Genomic DNA, 18,495 nt, shown 5'->3' with positions numbered 1-18,495 from the left:
TTTATAAGCTTCATCTCTAAATACCCAAAACAGAGCTGCAAGCAGGAGGAAAACTGGAAAACCATAACCCCTGTGCAGGCAAAGTTATCCCGGAGTGGAACAAGTGACAGGCACAGGAACCAACGTGATTTTCTGGCTGCCCGTTTCGTTGCGTTCGGCAGCAGGAAACTCGGATCCCGTGATAAGCTCATTTACAGAGGGGTGAGCGGAATTTCACCGGGTTTTTAACTCATTTACACAAGTACACGCGCTGGTATCGCTTGTCGATGGCACGAGGGAGCCGAAAAGCCGGGGCTGGGAGCGCAAGGTGGGTTCGGCTGCAAGAAATAATCCCGAGTTCATGGTAAGACCTGACCTACAATAAACACAGCCCTGCGCACGGCATGTTAAAAAGTCTCACGGAAAGATTTCTATTGACCTTCCCGTTTGCAAAAACCCTTTTACCCGTCAAACGACTCGGAAGCCAAGTCCGGCCTAGCTGTGCGCCCTAAAAGTCATCGTGTGCGTTCCTGCAATTCCGCGCTAATTGCGGTTGATAGAAAAGGAAGGAACGGCCCATGTTCTCCGAGCAGAACGGAGGTGCCACCTGCCCAGCGGTGCCACTGCTGGCAAACCACAAAAGGTCACTTTTATCACCAAAACACCTGGACAAAGATGGTGTGCGTGCCTGGCACTGCGATGTACAAAGCACGCTCGTTAATCCCCCGCTAATTAACATCCTCACGCAGCAGATGAAGTGATGAGGAACACGTTATCAGTGCATTAAGAAGTTACAGATGACACACACGCACCACCGGCTTCTACAGATATTTCCCATCCTTCTTACCCATTCCAGCGATGCTTGGTCCAGTATTTCTTACCCAGGAACTATACACTAATTTTTAAAATCCAGCCTGACTCATTTTATTATATTTTTCACCCCAAACCCCACTATATAATCCCCAGAAATACATGCAGGCTACTTAAAAACCTCTGGACTCAAGTCCCAAACAGCACGTGTGTTCAAAACGCCAGGGTTCAGTTTGTCAAGAGCTAAACACTGAACCAGATGAGGATAAGACATTGTACAACACAGGAAGAAAAATGCAAACCCAGGCAATTAAACACAAGCTTTATTTCTTCAAAATCTGATTCCAGCACTGAAGGCAGCGGCTGTGGGGACAGGGCAACAGCACCATGAGATCGGGTCTCCGGAGGATTATTATTGAGCTTCTGAAAGAAAAGGGGTGAAATAAAACAAAAATATTTGCGAAACGCAACGGGATGGATTTTTGTTTTTCTTTTTTTTTTTTCCAGCAGAATGTTTTTCAGGCAGTTCGCCAGCACCACTTCAAAGAGCGGAAAAAAAAAAAGGCATGTGGTTCTTGCACGGCTTTGTGCTTTAATATTAAACACAACAAGAAGAGGCCGGGGCTGAGCGAGGCGGGCGGGCAAGCGCCGCTTTGATGCCAGAGAACGGACGTCACCGGCTGCATCACCGGGGGCCGGGGAACCCTCCCCCGGACGCGGGGAGGCCAAAAATCCCCTTTTGCTCCGGCAAAAGGACACGGCTGAGTCAGGCGCTCGCTCACGGGCGGCAATTTGGGAGGTGGGACCGGGGCGGGGGACGACCCCAAGAGAACTTGAAATGGGGGCGCAAACCGTCTTGTTTTATCCTTAGGAAAAGGCGGCCCTGACACAGCGATTCGCCCGCTCGGGCGTCGTAGAAATCACCGAGCAAAGCGCGTTTCCAACGCGCCGAACCCGCGCGGTTCCATTTTAATACGGGACCATTAACTGCACGTTCCAGGCTTGTTTTTGCAACTGGCTCCTGCCTGTCTGCAGCCCTTAATTTAGACGCGCGAAAAAGACAGGTCTTAACGAAGCAAGAAGCGCAATTTCCAGCAGAGATAATCGCCGCAATTCCGCAAATTCCAAGAGGGTAAAAAACTGGATTTGGGTCTCGCTGTTGAACCTGCTGGAGTCAGGCGCTGACCCAAAGGACCCAGCCCTAAAGCTCGGTTGCTCTTCAATCCCGTTTCTGCTCTTTTTCGGAGCAGGTTTTGGAGCCAGGACAGCAAATTTTCCAATGAACGTGACGGTGTTGGGCGGAGGCTGCTCTCAGCAGCTGGTTGAAGGAACACGGGGAGCGATGGGTCACTAGAAAGTGAATTCAACGCCACTGCTCGGTTTTTTCAAGCTGTCAACCTGGGGCAACGGCCGGACCCGTGTCGAGGAAAGAACGGCTTGTTTTTACTTATTAAAGTGGAAGGAAATGCTCCCATCAATAGGAACTACAGGCACCAGCGCTGGTGACACCTGCTCTGAGCTCATTCATCCTCAGGAGATGTGAACACAGAATTGCACTCAACTGATAGACAAAAACAAACCCTGAAAATCCCTCTGAGCTGTTGGGGAAGGAAAGTGGTGCCTTTTTTTTTTTTTTTGTAACCAGAATAGGAAGAGGAAAAGCAACCGAATTCCTGAAATAAATGAACATCCACCTAGAAAAGCCTGGTTTTAAACCCTGGCATGAGCCCAGCCTGTTTCCCCAGCGCCCATTCACCTCCAAACACCCTCGAGGTCCCTGATCTGACCCGGGAAGGGCAATTGCGGTGCACAAGTTACTCGTCCTGGAGACCATTTGGGTGAAGGCAGCACATCCACGGCTCGAGCACTTGAGTTCTGCAAAACTTTAAAATACCGTGAAGTGGTTTAGCGGCAAAATCCACGATTGTTGCTGGAAGCTTGCACGTGCCCAACAATCTGATGTGTGCAATGTTTGCTGCTTGCAAACAGTCCTCAGCGCTCCAAACACTCCGCGTTCATCCACAGATTTTTTAAAAAAGGGACTAATTACTGCAGTTGGGAGGACGTAGGAACCAGCGCAGCAGAACACAGGCAATAACTGCAGGACAAGCGGGAGGACAAAAAGCAGAGAACGCTCATTAAAGCCCTCGGAGCATCGTGACACATCCCGTGCTGCCGCCCACGCCGCTGGCAAACACAACAAAACACATTCTTTATGAAAAGGGACAGCTGATGCTGCAGCGACCCGACCACGGCACGACCGTAACGTGGCTGCCCCTCCGCTGGTTTAATCCCCAAAGCTTTGGTGTCTCCCGCCCAGACCTGGCAGACTCGGCTTTAGACTCAGCTTTGGCCCAGGGATGACTCGGCAGCTCAGCCTTGTGAGCGCACACGTGTCCGCGGACGAGAAACGCGGCTCAGAGCCGGTGAATCAGCCTCGGTTTTGGGAAATGTCAGCGCAGGGGTGGGCAGCTCGGCGGTGCCAGCGCCAGGAGCCGCCAGCAGGAATCCGCGAAGGTCAGGCCCAAATTTAGGGTACTCGCCGAATGTGCCGCTAACGTGCCTTAAATGCAGTTTGTTAAAAATAAGAGGGTTTATTTGGATATGGCATACGGCACATTGCATCATCTGGAGTGTGTGGCGAGACAGATGGCGAGAGTAAGGCAGAGCTTTCCACGTTAGGAGCCGCTTTAAATGACTGTTTAATAAGTTTTCCAGGGGCTGTTTGAGTCAAGAGAAATGAAGAAACAGAAGATGAGCACTCCGCGAACTAACGCTTTACAGGAGCTGACAGCACGAAGAACAGGCACGCAGAAATGAGAAATCCGCTCCCAGTCCTACAGTGTTTTGGAATCAGTTGTTAATGTGACTTGCCAAGCAGTTGCTGGCGCTGGGGCCGGGACGGCAGGTTCCTGGCGCTGCAGGAATCCCGTACGGCTCCTGTTACCTCCCAAATCGCCTCCTGCAGCAGCACCAGCTCCAGCTGCTCCTCCGAGTCGGTGCATCAGGGTAAACAAGATCTGAAAAGCCACTTTGAACCAAGGTCACGCACTTGTCACGTCAGACACCACAGCTTACGGCTGCAGAACGGCACCACCTCACCCCCCCGGCATCATGGCGAGATTTGGCTGCCAACCTCAAATTGCTGGCAATTTTACAAAAAGACAAAATGCCTGTTCAAATCCACGAGTGTGGTGACATTAGTCTCAGAATTCCGAGCAAGAGAAACTGCAATATGTGATGTGGCAAAGCCAGCCGGCTTTTAGCGAATATTCTCCTGGAGCCAATAAACCCCGGTCACCCGCCCTGTGGAAACCGAGGAAGCGTCTTCGAAGGCAACACCATCCCCGAGTTAAAAGCAATAAAGAGCCAAAGCTCCCTGTGAGCCTCTGGGCTCCTGCAAAGCCTGGAGCTCCTGATAAAGTGCCTGAGATAATTACAAAAGCTCCACTTTGCTAAAAGCCATCGAGCATCCTGCAGAGCCGTCCCCACCGCCCGGAGAGCCGCTGCAGCCGGACGTTTGCAGCGTTAAGGCGATTAAAGGCCACGCAACGCGTTCTCCTTCTAACAGGTTGCCCTCCGAATTAACGCACGTCTTTAAGCGCCAGAAAATGAGCATCACGGGGTGGCGGCAGAGCCGGTTCTGCATGTTCGGAATGGAAACCTCGCGGTTCCTCGAGGCCGCCTGGGGAGCGTTGGGGATGCAGAGGGGCCGCTCTGATCGCTGCGCCCCAGCAGATGTGACTTTCCAAGGGTTTAAATCCCAGGTTCAGTGGCTGCCCGAAGCTATTTGCAAGTGCGCTGCAAACAAGCGCTACTTCTCAGCAAGATAAACAGCGCGGCAATGAAGCTCCAGCTTCTGTGCCAAAACAAGGTAAACTCATTTTCTACCGAAGTTCTGCAGAACGATCCCAAACTCCTGGGGCAGAGGACGGAGCAGCTGCGGGGGGCAAATCTACGTCCGGCCCTCGGCTTCCTTTAAAAGCTTGGGAGCGGTATTAAGTGAAAGGGCTACCATAAGAGTAGAGCTTAAATTAAACCTCCGATGTAGCTTCGCCTGGGAAAAGCTACACGGTGTATTAATTTACACGTGGCACCAGGCGACTCATTGTGGAGAAGCCATCTGTCTGTCCAGGGGTGTCTGGAGGACGCCAGTGGGTCCCGTTTGCTCTGCACAGGGGTGATTGCAGCTCAGCAGCTTTCTCCATCTTCTCCAAGACTTTCCAGACGATCCGCGTTCAAAAGCGCCGCCACACGTGAGCAAAACCCTCGTGCGTGAACCCAAACCGAGTCACGGTTCACGGCAGCTCAGCCTGGAGTTACGGGTGGGTTCAGAAATCTTCCCAAAGCGTCCTGCTGTGTTTGCAATCAAAATACTGCAGGGAAAAAAAAACTCTGTCCGCAGAAAGGGGACGAGATTTGCGATTTTTCCATATGCCCTGAACCCCTCCTGGCCTTGAAGCCTTGGGCCAGACACGGCGTTCAACAGGTTAATGAGCTGGAGAGCTGATCAAAGGACAGATGTTTATCCCCCCTTTAATTTCTGTTCCAGTCACAAATATTTATCTACAGAAGTCATAGCGCTAATCCCATCTCCTTCCTAGCTTTTAAGTTTAGTGATCAAAGTTGTACAATTTCTTGAAGACCGTATTTCAATTTCAGTTAGTGGCCTGTTCTAAAGAATAATTTGAAAAAGCATTTTTCATAGGGGAAATTAAGAGAAAATGGGTATGTTCTAGTGAAAATTAAAAGGAACATCAAAGTAAAACCAGGCAGCTTAATTTCACACCATCCCTTCCGAAAAAGGATGACTGTAGGCAACCCCCTTTCAACAAATGCCAGAATTGGGATTTCACTTTCCCAGAAAGGTATTTCGGAGCCTCTCATCCGCCTCCCACCCACACGGACACCCCCAGGTTCACATCAAGCATCCGTGGAAACTTCTCTGTCCTTCCATCCTCCTCAAAAACCAGCTCGAGTTTGATGAGCAAATCCCACCCGCGATCCCATGCGGAAAACGGAGCTTCTGAGGTCCGGGCTGGTTGTCGGAGCTGCCTCGCTCGGTTGGATTTTTGCTGTTAATTACACGAGCCCCCGACGGGACAAGCGCATCGCTGAAACTTCACCTGAGAGATAAATGAGGTTAAAGATCTAACAAATGAGGTTAAAATCCCGTGTATGGCGCGGTAAAAACTTCCTAACTATTATTAGGCAAAGGCAAGAGTTTCGAGCAGCAAAGCCAAGGGACGGGAGGTGAACCGGGGCCACGCGGCTCCTCCGGCTCTGGGGAACTGAATCCGCAGAGTCTTCCCTCCTCTGCTTCCAAAGAAATCCACACTAGATTTCTTCAGAAGCAAGAGGCCAGACTTGCAGTAATTAGGACGTTATCGGCGATGTCTCGGTGATGACCGTCCTCTCTTCACCCCCCTGCACGCCGGGCCCGGGAGTTGTTTGTCTCCGCTCTCCATTTGTCATCCCCTCTCAAAGAGCACATGAGTCAGATGCGCCGCAGATGCTGCTGATAAAAAGCACACTCCATTTGGGAATATTAGCAACCCCGCAGAACAAAGACGGCTACAAAAAATAAATCCTCCACCACTGACTCCCAATCGACTATGCCAGTAAGTGCCTGGTAAATGTCACCGGCTTTGCACTTTGTATAAACACCCATGTTGGGATGGGCCACGTTAACTCCTCAGCTCCTACCAGATCCGAGGCACAAACCTCAGAAAAGGGCAGCGACCAAGTGGCACCTTCAGCGTGTGCTGAGGTAGTTCTGCCCCAACAACTACCAGAAAGAACAAAAAGGAGATATGCAACTTATTTCCGCGCAGCAACATTGCACAGGCTGGGTTTTTGCTATGTGTGATTTTCCAGAGCAGCAAAAGTGAAGCAATTAGAGTTCGCATGGACTCGGCACAGCAGAGCTTGAGCCCAAAGACCTGCGGCTTTGCTCTGGAAAAGGGACCCACCGACCGTAGGTGCTCTGCTTTGGAATCGGTTTACCATAACAGGATGAAACTAGATAAAAGGAAACACTTCAGTGCATCTAATAACCCCACTAAGTAAAGCTCTGCACGATTAAAAAGCCGCCAGCTCGAGCGCTGACAAACCTCGGCGGCCCTGACTGCGCCGTCGCCGTCTCACCGCAGCTGCGGGCAGATCGTAACGCTCCCGTCAGGCACATCTGGGGAATCACCCTGTTATTTACAAAAAGAAAAACCAACAGAAAAAACACAGTGACCCAGTTCAAAGCGTACAACTCGTCCGTTGTGCACGGAGCCAGCACAGACTGTCCTGACCAGGGGCAGGAGTTCTGCTCCGGCACCAGCCTGCGAGCAAACGAGCATCAGCTCGTGCCAAATTGTTCCTCAGAACACTCACAAACCGGCTCTGCAGAACCAGTTCTAGTGAAAATTAAAAGGAACATCACAAACGCCGCAGGTCAAGAGCTCCTCGGCTCGCACGAGGTTGTTTTTTTAACTTTCCCGATTCAGATTGATTTGCATGTTGCGCATTTGGAAGCCACGAACTCAAACGAAGGAGGAGTTTCCGATGAAAATGGTCAGTGCCTGTACCCGTACAGCCCAAAGATTCATCACGCAAAGCTGCTCGTCCTGGGACAAGCGGGACAAGGAACCTGCGCAAGAAACCGGCCGGTCCAGCTGGGCCACAGCTACTGGGTTTGTGATTCCTAAAGCTCTAGGACTTAAAATCATTTGAGGCTCTTTCCTTATCACCGCGGATCTCACCCGTTCTCTCCAACGCAGGAAAGCAGTTACACAGGACTGGACAACCCTCCGGCTATTTTCACCCTCTACTGATGAATGCAAATAACACCAGTGCTTTTAATTAAGAGTTAAGTCTCATTTTAAAAGAGGCAGACCCAGGAATGTAGCACGCTTGAGTCACCCAGCAGGTTGTACGTACCACCAGAAGCAACCCTGCAGTTCTCCTAATTATCCTTTCCAAATAATTCATATTTATGATAAATGGATGGGCTGCTCTGGGCGTGTTTGGCAGTGGGACCCCCGGTTCACAATTAAATCCTTTCGGTTTCCTTCCTCCACCTCCAGCTCGTGTCGCTCCTGTGCCCGCTCGTCCAGGACGCCCCTTCTTGCACAACCGAGTCTCGGGAATTCGAGTTTTGCTGGATGCTTGTGGATCCCACCACCAGCTGTCGCCTCTTTGGGAAGGCACAAAACAACCCGCAGTTAGAACGAGTTGTTAAATCAGACGCTTGCAAAAGCATCCAGAGCTGTGATCCTGCAAAGACGCTGGACGTGGGCTCTCAAAGGCAAACTAATTATAAATTTATCTTAATAGCACATGAAAGCAAACAACTCCTCTGGCGAAGATGAAGAGCCCCAGGCCTGCTGAACTGAGGGCAACACACACAGCAAGTGTCTCTAAAACACCAGATATTTCTTGGCCATGGGAAACGGGGCTCAGCGTCTAATTTACGGCCTCGCTAACAATGTGGGAAACTCATTACAAGAAACAAACAAGCGAGGTGTCGCTCGCCACCTCCCGCCGACCCCAAGCCCCGTCTTAAGCTAATTCCCAACTGCTGCTGCCCCCTGGGAAGGGAAATAGCCCCATGGGTTGATCCAACAGCTGCCCTGACTCACAGCCCCGTAGGCCGAGCTCTCCAAAGCCGGCTGGGCTCCTTAAGCCCAACTTGTTGGCCTGTGAACCCTGTTCCAAGCCGCTCTTGCCCAGTAACGCGTTTCCCAGCTGCGATGCTCAAATGGGAACGGGCCAGACGCCCGTTCTGGCGCGGACACCTGCGAAAGGCTGTGGGAACGCAGAGGCCGTTCCCCCAAACGGGGTGGGGGAAACAAAGAGGTGTCGACTCATCTAAAGAACCAGCAGCATCCAAACCCAGAAAGAGAGACCGAAAGAGCGACGGGGACACGGGAGATCCCACCAGCAAAATTGAACACGCCATGCGACGCGCGCGGCTGCTGCCCCGTTTCAACTGCGGCACCTCGGTCCTACCCATCGAGTATTTCACATCATTTCACACCGTGATCGAGCGGATTTCAGGGGTCAATCACACTCTCACAGCCCCACGTCCATCCCGGCGAACCACAGGAGAAGAGGGGACGGCCCCGATCGGTGTCCTGGACAACGAACCCTCCATCCCTTCTCTCCTTTTTCCACGACTCAGCGGGTGCGATTAAAGGATGTAACAAATGGCGCGAATGTCCCGCTGCAGCTCACAGAAAACCGACGGAAGGTGCGTTCGCATTGCTCAAGTTCACCCCCATACAAAATTAACACCGAAGGTATCGAGAGGTACACGGAAAGGAAAAAAAATGGGGTAAAAATATTACAATCGCAGCATCCCAAAGTACCGTAGAAGAGACTAGAATCTAAACAAGGAGGGAGAAAGATGTTGCCCCAGATCTTTTTTTTGACATATTAAACTGGGATTGTCTCAATTATACTAAAAAAAGTCATAGACAGAGGCTGCCGCAAACTCAAATTTTCCCCTATCTGCAGGCTGCTGATTGTGCCTGATTAAAAACACCGAGGGCTTTTGCAGACGCTGCAGAAATTAAATTCTTAGAAAAGCACTTTGAGCCCACAGGAGGGAAGGAAAGGTGCTTTGTAAGGTTGTTTGGAGAAGAGGTGAAGCGAAGGGACATCAAAGAATGGTCATCGCTTGCAAATTACAGACGGCGGGGAAAAATGTGATAACTCAGCTGCCAAGGGACATCAGAGGGACCTCGGGAAGAGTTTTGTGGCATTAAGTGCTGCTGGACGAGCGTCCAACAAAACGCTTTGAGCATCTGAGTTCAAATTAGAAGCGGAGAACTGTAAGCCCTGTCCTGTTTCAAACGCAATTTAACTCTGAGCAGGGGCTGTTGCATTTGGAAAATGCTGTGTTTTTTTTTTTTTTTAAACACGAGCACTAGAGATAAGGCACAAACTCACCTGACCGGCAAATCCTTTGCAAACGCAGGAGTTTGCTGTTATTATATATGTTGCGAGGGCTCACACGCTGCCGCAAAAACCTACCGAGATAATTTCAAACCCACCAAATATTTTCTAAGACGCATTCGTCGTTAGCGGGGAGCTAACCAACAAAAAAACCTGCCCAAAACCACCCAAAGGTTTGAATCACGGCTTCTCTGAAAAGCCCGTGTGCCATGTTTGCGTATGAGTAACCGGTTGTGCTGAACAGGAGGTTTTACTACAAAAAACGAACAACTTTTGCTCTGCGGCTGCACAAATGCAGGAGCCACCTCCGCTCCTGCAAACAACCCGACCCCGAGGGGCACAAACCCCAAAATCTGAATTTCTGCCTTTGGTTTCTAAAAGGAACAGGGCTTCTTGGGGACAGCTCCAAAATACTTCCCGCTACTCCTCATGCCAAAGGGTGACGAGTTTTGGTGGCTCCTGACAGATCTGGGCTTCCCAAAGCTCGTGTCCCGCGAGCCGACCCTGCTGGCTCCACCCCAGCAAACATTTGTGCCGATTGAAGTTTCAGAAGAAAGAAAAAAAGCTTTATTGTAAAGCTTGAAGAACTGTTTGGATGCTCAGCTGCTGTCCCATAAAAACCAGCAGTTGATTTGGTTTTAGGCGCCTTCCTGGAAGAGAGAAAGCAAAATGAAGAGCAGGGTCGGTTTGCAGAGGCAAAGCCTCGTTAAAGCCGTTTACATGACTCATGCTTTTCTTTTTTTCCACACCGAAACCAGTGAGAAGGGGCAGCGAGCGCTGCTGAGCAGCTGAGGAATCGCTGCCTTTTGTTTCCATCCTTTAACAGGATTAAGGCGAGCGGGACGCTCCCTCGCCCCGTTCCACAGTACTGTCCTCTCCGCTTTCCGAAACCCCGTGTACCGGCGGATGGCGGCGGGTGTGACGTTGGCACAAACACCGTGTTTGCCGAGCAGGGAGAGGAAAAGCAGAGGAATTCCTGGCAGCGCAGCCGCTCCCGCTGGCAGCGCTCCCGGCCCCGGCACCGCTTTATAAGGACATTTCTGGGGTAACGCCACCTGTCCTCACCTCACTGAGGGGTTTCTGTGTTCTGTCGCAGGTGTTCTGCAAAGTTATTCTTAGCGGGTAGAGAAGCGAAGCCGCCCCTGGATGGGGGTTATCTGCAGGACACCGAAACGGGCTCGAAATCTGTTGAGGAAATAAAACATCCCTTGGGTTGGGAGCTACGGAAACCAAGACCAGAAAAGGCAAAAGAACATCCCAGGAGATGGAGGTTCAAGGAGCTCCCGGTGCGGCTGATGTAATATGGTTAAATCAGGCTGTTCATGGTCAGAGACCTGCTGGGATGCTGCCAAATGCTGAGAATTGATGACATTTCATCATCCGGCTCCGGTAATATCCAAATGGGCGGCTTGCAGGGAAAGTTCAAGTTGGTTTGTTTGTACCGGGAGTGCCCAGTTCCTCCGGATTGGTGATTTACTGGTTACACAAAGTCCAGATTAACAAAAACCCACTTACGCCTAGTTTTCCAAAAGCAGAATTCCTTGGTGCCTCCAGCCTGGGTTGGGGTTCCACTAAATTCAGAATTATATCAAAGGCATTGAGGAACGGGATGAATTGTCTGTCTTTTGGGGCTGGTTTGTTTTTTTCGCTCCAGATAAAGGTTTGTCTGACCTGGATTGCCCATTCCCATCAAATATTTCCCAATCAAGCTGAGGAAAGCAACAGGTAGAAAGCAGAAATGCACATCAGGTTTAGAGGCATGGCGCCCAAACTAATTGCTAATTTGGCTTTTATTAGACACATTTGCACACACGTTTTCCCTGTGACCTTGGACAGCTGAGAGTCTCTCTGGGTAAAACTGGCAGAAAAGCTGAATTCTAAGGAAAGAACAGCTCACGTACAAACACAGAGAGGAGAAACCCAAAACAGAGGAGATTTCTCCAGCCTAAGCTGCCATCAAAACTTAAAAAAAGCAACTTTCCTTCCACGTTTTTAACTGAAATAGCTGAGTGCCTAATAAGCAAACTGCAACTGCCTTTACTCAATTGAATGGCATTTGAGGATTCCAGATTAATTCTGGTGAACTACAGCAAAAAGGAACTGAAAGTTGCCAATATCCATCTTATTTTCATAAGTATGAACAAGGTTTCCAGTGCCAGAGGGCGGGGGCTGTATGTACAGCTAATAAAGGTGTCTGGGAGCCTAAGTGACCTGGAGACAGTTCTGGGATTTGGAATTTAAACAAATAGGAAGCAAATGAGGAGGAATGCTGGCCTCAGGGCTGAGGAATGCAAACCCTGCAAGAGAACAGTGTCTGTGCACCCTGCGCTGGGAGATCAGCTGGAAACGGGGGAAGTTCCTGCTGTTCAGGCCCTTTTGCACATATCTATACTTTGAAAAACTAGACAAAGAACAAGCCAACCTGTCTGTCCTGCAAGTTGAAAGCACAAATTCAGTGAGATTCAGATAAGAGACTGAGGGCTTTCGCACTAGAAAGTTAGAAATCAATGATAGGAACAATGGATAGTTGGATTGTGCACCTGAATCCCCTGCACCCTCTCCGCGATTTGCGTTTCAAACAGACCGAATTGCATGGCAGGAGGGATCGATTCCCCTTCTTGTCTGCAAGATCACACAGGACTGAAGACAAGCAGGGCTTCCTATCTCACCAGAAAATAAAAGGCTGGGTTTAAAAATCACCGTAAGCATTTTTGCACGTCGACAGAAAAGTGCTTAGGCAGCTCTGGGCTTCGAAGAACTTGTTGCAAGGCAGAGAAATGGGGCTGAGCACCGGGCAGCGCGGGGCTGGGTGTGCGATGTGCGAGCACTCTGCTTGCCCAAAAACCACCCCAAATCCCATTGGATACGACCTGTGCCATCGATGCCACCGCATCGTCTTATTAACAGCGACGGGGAACGTCTCACACGTCTGTCGGCGCCTCAGACATCAAAACAAACGTCAGGTTTGCTCGGCCGTGGGTGATGTGCAGCGTCGAGCTCCTCCGCCTGCAAACACCCCCGAACAGTGAAACCTCAGCTCTGCGGCTGGAAACCACCGCCAGGAGATATTCACATCCACCCAGAGTTTGGGTGTTTCAAAGAAAAGGCTGATTTAATGATCTGGTTTGGCAAAGGCAGGACAGAGCAGTGGTTTGCCCCAAACACCAGGGACCCCCTTTTTCCACCCCGGATCTCCAACATTCCTCAGCTGCGTCTCTTCCCAAAAAAACCTGGATTGTTGTCTCAGGTCACAGCGCAGGGGAACCCAGTTGTGTCTGCTGAGCCCTGGGGAGGAAAAGCCCCCGGGGACATCGCGGCGGTGGGTGCGTAGGGGAGCGTGTGGGAGGGCAGGAAGGACAGAAACCAGAACTGACTCAGCACCGCTCACCCCCTCACGTTATCTCCCATCATTAAAAAAAAAAAAAAAAAAAAGTTAAAATACACTTCCAAAATGAGCAGGCAAGTTGGAGATGGTTTATAGAACGCTGCTGGGAGCAGGCAGAGGTTTTAACTCCTGCGAGTCGCCCGGAGCGCGGGTGGATTGGGAAGCTGCGAAGGGCAAAGTCTCAGCCCCGGTGTCACCATCAGCTGGAACGCTCTGCTCTGCAGGCACCGCGGGGTACGCTGGGCTATTGTTTCCCCTGAAAATAGCTAAAACGATTTTTTTAAACAGTTACCTCTGCCCCAAAACAAACTCAGTAAAACAGGAGTGAAGTTGCAGTTTTAAAAATACAGACTTTTTTCTCCCCCTCTTAGGTAAGGAACAGAAACATCGCCAGCGCTGGCGGCTGCTGGGAAAACAGAGACCACCGGGAGAGACCCAGCAAAACCCCCGCTCAACTTGTTTTTCCATTATCTAATATTAGGCCGTGTAGGTATTTATGACCCATTCTGCAGCGTGCTCAAGCTAATTCCCAGAAAATCACGTGCCCGCACCATGAATTCAAGATTAGGAAGCCTTCCAATGTTTTCTCGAGAAGAGATGTGATCACGGCAATTTGAAAATCTGCCGTCTTGGTTGGCTGCCAGACACTGACCCAACGAGCATCTTATTAAACCTCCAGTCATCTCTCCCCAGATATTTGTGTCAAAACCGTGTGCTTTGAGGCTCGGGGAGTCTAAAGCAACATCAGACTGGGGGCAGAAGGACAGATATTAGCGCCAGAACCACATTATAAAACATTTGAAGAAATACTAAGTGCTCAGAAATTACTGCTTGTGTAACAAGAGCCTCTCTGGTCTAAAGAATAAGTCAGCAGCCATCAGGCCTGAAAGGCTCGTTTAATTTCTCTTTGGTCTGTGCGACGATGTGATGTTTAATAGAAACCTGTATAGGCAGCCTGCAGTGACGAGGACAATGCTAGATTGGATACTAAGAAAAAATTCTTCCCGAAAAGGGCTGTTGTGCATTGGAAGAGGCTGCCCAGGGCAGTGGTGGAGTCACCATCCCTGGAGGGGTTTAAAAGGCATTTAGACGAGGTTTTCAGGGACATGGTTTAGTGCTAGAGTTTGGTTATGGTTGGACTCAATGATCCTGAGGGTCTCTTGCAACCGAAATGATTCTGTGCTTCTTTGCACAATATCGGCTCTGTGTGCAGGCTGCCTCTTCCTGCCGCTCCACATCTGGACAGCTGCCGCTCCACATCTGGGCAGCTGCCGCTCCCATCAGCTCTCTGCAAGGAAAAAACACCACGCCGAGAGGGCACGGCTGCCGAGGGCTGCCCAAAACGCCTCGCTGCAAATTTCTGGATGAAACAGCACCTTATTTAGACAATTTGAAAAACCTTGCAGAGGGACACCATGGCTGGGAATTTGCATAGTGGGCGTCGACACTGGGCTTACCTAACGGGAGAAGAATCCCGTCTGTCAGTAAGTCTAGACTGTGGTGTTGAATCCAGGGTGGACCAAGGAATCTCCCAGCCAGAAATAACACGGGGCGCGGGGCAGGGTGCTGCCATCTGCCCACACCCCCGCCGGCGGAAATCGCGCTTTTTGGGGGCACCTCCGGGCGGGGGCTGCTCCGTGGAGCTGGGCTGGGGGCAAAGGGTGAAATAAAACCACCCTCCTGCTTGCAAAACCCAGCTGACCCTTCCGAGCGCTGCAGGGAGACCCGCGAGGACTCTGCGGAGCTTCGCTCCACTCTCAGCTGCAGCTGCAGCTAAAGCCACGGTAGCACGACAGTCGATTTTATTATAATCCATATGCATTATTTAATATTAAAAGGCCACTGCACAACAACAGCTTTCAAATTTAAACCGCTCCAAAGGCTTACGTGGCTTAACAGAGACCTCTGCAGCTCACACCGGCTCACTGCAGGCGCGCGCTCCAGATGCAGTTTTTCCTTTTTTTTTAGAAGATAAAGATCCCCAAAAGGTGCAAAAGTGGGTATTTCGGCACCATTCCCACGTCCGAAAGCCTCGCTGGGACACACAGAACCACCGGCTGTGGAGCCACAGATCTCGACTGCTTCGAGCAGCTGCAGAACCGTCACCGTTCAGCCTCTGTCCAACTTTCCTTCCTGCCCCAAAGCAGCACCAGCCTGACCCACATCACCCCGCAACCCCACTGGGGATGTCAATCGCCTCCAAAAACACACACTCAGCCTCTTTCCCCTTCATTCCGATGGGTACACTAATAGAAGCAACGCTCTTCTTTGAAACACAGCACCCTTGATCTAAAGATAATCCATCTCCAGGACAAGTATGTGAACGAGAGACTGTTCTCAGCTCCGGGTTTGGCATCTCACCAAGCTCGAGTTCTTTTCCCTTGCAGGGATTTCACATATGGGACGGGAAATCTGGGGTTTCCAGGCGTTGTCCCAGTTTAAATCTAATTTAAATATTGTATTTGGGGGCACACAGGGAAAGCAGCAACAACATAGACAACTGGTCTAAAACTTTCAGAACAATGCTGCTGATTTATTCTGTGCTCTGAGATCACACGAAGCTCTAGGGCAATTTAAACCAGCGCAACTGATATTTAACTTATTTCTTCTATAGAAAAGTCATGAGGCTTTAATCATCAGGCTGCTTCATTAACTGGAGATTACTAATTACAGGATTCGTTAGTCAGCACTACCAGACAATGTTTTAGTGTTGATTGTTTGCGTAGGGAAGACTGGAACTGACGATTTAATAATTTTAATGGCATACGGTGCGATTCGCGAGAGCTGTCCTCGGCAGAATGGACAGAAATCATTACGGTTGTCATGTACTTCCAGAAATAACAGCCTCAGGGGTATCAACGTGAAGCCGAACAGCACAGGACAAGTGCCTTAAATCACACATTGAATCTCCTGCCTGAGCCGTTCTGCTCGGAGGGCAGGGAGGACAGGACATTTGCAGCATCTAATATTCCAGCACAGAGCAAACCCGCTGTCACACAGAACGAAAAAGCCACCGTTTGCAGCATCTCCTGTCCGTGCGCTGCTGGTTGATGCGCACACACGTTCCAGCAAAGGCTCGATAAGAAAGGAAACCGAACTTCATCACCCAGCGGCTGCTCCTCCGGCCCCCACACAAACCTCACACCTCCCGACCAAGATGGATGCGGCTGCGGGACCCAGAGATCTTCCCCCTTAATTAAGGAGGTGGATTGCTGTTACATAACGAGCAGAACGTCGCTCCACGCAGGCAGTGAGTAATCACTGGCCGGCAGGAGCACGACGAGTCAAATAGAGCATCACAGAGCCGCTCGCGTGGCCGAGCAAATACCGCGGCGGTGTTTTCCTGCTGTAGCAGTAGGGAAAACGTAACCAGCGACGGAAGGAAAATTAACAAACGACACTGTGAGTTTCACAATTGTCCTCACTCACCTCCCTCCTGCAGCGGAGCAGCTGTGGCTACCGTCCCGCAGGCTGCGCTGGCCACCCGGGTCCGGCTGCTTCTGCAAAGGGAACGAGAATTCGGGAGCTCTACCACTGATATACTAAACACACGGTGCATTATTAACCAACTTTAATTCCGAATAATATACCTTACTCCGTTGACCGCGGTTTTATCACAGCGATATTTACTCCAATAACCAGCGTACTAAGGAAGCTGCTGCACTCGCTGCAGCTCAGTTGCTGGTTTTTACTGGTATCAATTTTGCATACCAAAGAACTCAATGTCTCAGGTATGTTTTGAAATTAACCTTGTTTTGTTTTAATTTTATAATGTTTACCGGCACATCTTTGTTTTGCAGCACGCACACATTGACAGGGAACCCATTTCCCATTGTTTTTATAAACACGCGTGACCTGGGGGCATTTCAGCCGCTGAACTTGAACCTGCGGGACCTGAAACCGCAGATAACCAATGAGAGGTCACTTAAATATCCTGCTCCAGATTTCAGTCTGACTACTGGATTACAGCCCCCCGCGTTGGGAGAGGCGTATCTTAGGGGGAAACGCTGTGAAGTTGTGTTTTAGCAAAGCAGCAGAGTCCTCAGGCTAAACGCAGACACGCTGGGAAGTTCAGCTTTCAAGAAACAAGCACCAAGAAAGAAAAAATAAAGGTCTAGGGATGAGCTGGCCTGAAGAAAGCGTTAAAAACACCCTGCGAAAGCCAAGTGCTGCTGAGGTTTCTGCCGTGCGGGACGTCCCCTTCCTGCTTACCAGTAAGACATTGCTCAACCCCGGGCTGCTGGGGATTCGCTCCAAGAACCCGGCGCAGCTGAAATCCAACCCCGCTTGTTCGCTCCGCTCGCCGTCTGAACACAAACAAGCTTTTTCTTTCAAGGAGTAAAACCCACGTCATGCAGCCTCCCGCGGGTTTTAGGCCGTGGCTCGTCTTGCCCCTTTCGCCTCCGGCAGTAAATCAAAGGGTGAGGAACTGCCCTCTTGCCAAAAGAATAGCGTTAAAAAACCAAAAATCGCAATTTTTTTTTTTTCTTTGGGAGTAGCAGTTCTCACAAATACCATATTCCCAACAAGAGTGGCAAATGCCAGCTGTCCACAGAAACATGGAGGTGAAAGGAAGAGAAAAAGTCTTGCTAGGAAACAGGAGAGCGGGAGCTCCTGCTCGGCCCCAAGGAGGCATTTCCAGCCTCTCCATCCAGGACCAGGCTATAAACCTCCACAGAAACGGGGTGCGAGCGGTGGTCTGGAGGAATTCCAGCCCTCAGTGAGTCAAGATGCTCAGCAGCCCTTTCTATACCGCCTTTTGTAAGGGAAATAAATAAAGATGACTTTCCCAATATCCTGCTAACTGCTGGAAAAGGTGAACTCGCCCCCGCGCCCCAGAGGCTGCACCGAGCTGGGGTTCACCACAATATTTTTATTTGTATTGTTCTTGAACTTTGTTAACGCACCTGCATTCTTGATTGCTCTTTCCTTTTGTTTTCAAAGCAATGCAGGACTTCTAGAGAGCCTTTTGTTTTGGTTTTTAAAACCAGTGGCCATTTTAAGAGCTGTCTGGCTTTTGTGCAGGCACTGCTATGCGAAGACTCCAGAAGCACAGCAGAGGTCTCTGCAGCTGGATACAGCCCCTGGGTGCCAACTCGGAAACGCCCCAAACTGCCCATTACCAGCAGCAGCATTTCCCCTGCACAGGCTTTCGAACTGGCGCTCAGGACATGAGGAACAGTTTGCAGCAGGGGAAAAAAGAAAAAAAAGAAAGCAAGCCAACAACTTTCCAGCTGAACACAACACCATCCTTGGCTTTCCGCAGAAACAAGCCTCTTGTTTACAGTCCCGCAGAATCCGACTCCAGGGATTCTCGCTCCAAGGGGGAAAACAAGCCTGACCTCAGCGCGCTGGAATAAACTCTGCCCCCT

General features: G+C 50.4%; 1 protein-coding gene across 3 annotated transcripts in view; it reads right to left on the bottom strand.

The window, feature by feature from the left end:
• The window catches only part of GNG7 (G protein subunit gamma 7), a 47,863-nt gene that overhangs the window by 13,316 nt on the left and 16,052 nt on the right, over nt 1-18,495 (bottom strand). For 2 of the 3 annotated variants that reach the window (XM_065652515.1, XM_065652516.1), the window contains exon 3: nt 16,553-16,623. The exons of the other annotated variant lie outside the window; for it this stretch is intronic. The gene's annotated coding sequence lies outside the window, so the exon portion shown is untranslated. The remainder of the gene's footprint in view (nt 1-16,552; nt 16,624-18,495) is intronic. 3 annotated transcript variants of the gene reach the window in all.

The sequence above is a fragment of the Caloenas nicobarica genome, chromosome 27, assembly GCF_036013445.1.
Source record: "Caloenas nicobarica isolate bCalNic1 chromosome 27, bCalNic1.hap1, whole genome shotgun sequence".
Taxonomy (NCBI): Eukaryota; Metazoa; Chordata; class Aves; order Columbiformes; family Columbidae; genus Caloenas; species Caloenas nicobarica.
The sequence above is the reverse complement of the archived record's forward strand: the minus strand, read 5'-3'. Positions and strand labels throughout refer to the sequence as shown.